This window comes from Periophthalmus magnuspinnatus, chromosome 13 (genome assembly GCF_009829125.3).
Source record: "Periophthalmus magnuspinnatus isolate fPerMag1 chromosome 13, fPerMag1.2.pri, whole genome shotgun sequence".
NCBI classification, from domain to species: Eukaryota; Metazoa; Chordata; class Actinopteri; order Gobiiformes; family Gobiidae; genus Periophthalmus; species Periophthalmus magnuspinnatus.
The window spans coordinates 13,630-15,000 of record NC_047138.1 but is presented as its reverse complement, the minus strand read 5'-3'; positions in this window follow the sequence as shown (position 1 = coordinate 15,000).

Sequence of the window (1,371 nt, the reverse complement as noted above, 5' to 3'; positions counted from 1 at the left end):
GAGCTGGGAAAAATTTAAATTTACTGGGGAGAAGCGTGAGAAGATTTCATAGGAGCAGCGTGATTCAGCCCGGGACACCCCGGGGTGAAATGCCACGCTGCACTTTTTCCAAGTACAACATGTGCTGAAAAATGACTAAGTCCAGCATCTGACCCTGGTACTCTGGAAACTTTGAAAGCCCAGCATTTGAGCCTGGAGCTCTGGATTGACATTTTTCTCACTCCAGCATGTACCTCTGGTACTAAAGAAGGGGTTACACTGCCTTGGAGCTGGGAAAAATTTTTAATTTACTGGGGAGAAGTGTGAGAAGATTTCATAGGAGCAGCGTGATTCAGCCCGGGACACCCCGGGGTGAAATGCCACGCTGCACTTTTTCCAAGTACAACATGTGCTGAAAAATGACTAAGTCCAGCATCTGACCCTGGTACTCTGGAAACTTTGAAAGCCCAGCATTTGAGCCTGGAGCTCTGGATTGACATTTTTCTCACTCCAGCATGTACCTCTGGTACTAAAGAAGGGGTTACACTGCCTTGGAGCTGGGAAAAATTTAAAATTTACTGGGGAGAAGTGTGAGAAGATTTCATAGGAGCAGCGTGATTCAGCCCGGGACACCCCGGGGTGAAATGCCACGCTGCACTTTTTCCAAGTACAACATGTGCTGAAAAATGACTAAGTCCAGCATCTGACCCTGGTACTCTGGAAACTTTGAAAGCCCAGCATTTGAGCCTGGAGCTCTGGATTGACATTTTTCTCACTCCAGCATGTACCTCTGGTACTAAAGAAGGGGTTACACTGCCTTGGAGCTGGGGAAAATTTAAAATTTACTGGGGAGAAGTGTGAGAAGATTTCATAGGAGCAGCGTGATTCAGCCCGGGACACCCCGGGGTGAAATGCCACGCTGCACTTTTTCCAAGTACAACATGTGCTGAAAAATGACTAAGTCCAGCATCTGACCCTGGTACTCTGGAAACTTTGAAAGCCCAGCATTTGAGCCTGGAGCTCTGGATTGACATTTTTCTCACTCCAGCATGTACCTCTGGTACTAAAGAAGGGGTTACACTGCCTTGGAGCTGGGAAAAATTTAAAATTTACTGGGGAGAAGTGTGAGAAGATTTCATAGGAGCAGCGTGATTCAGCCCGGGACACCCCGGGGTGAAATGCCACGCTGCACTTTTTCCAAGTACAACATGTGCTGAAAAATGACTAAGTCCAGCATCTGACCCTGGTACTCTGGAAACTTTGAAAGCCCAGCATTTGAGCCTGGAGCTCTGGATTGACATTTTTCTCACTCCAGCATGTACCTCTGGTACTAAAGAAGGGGTTACACTGCCTTGGAGCTGGGGAAAATTTAAAATTTACTGGGGAGAAGTG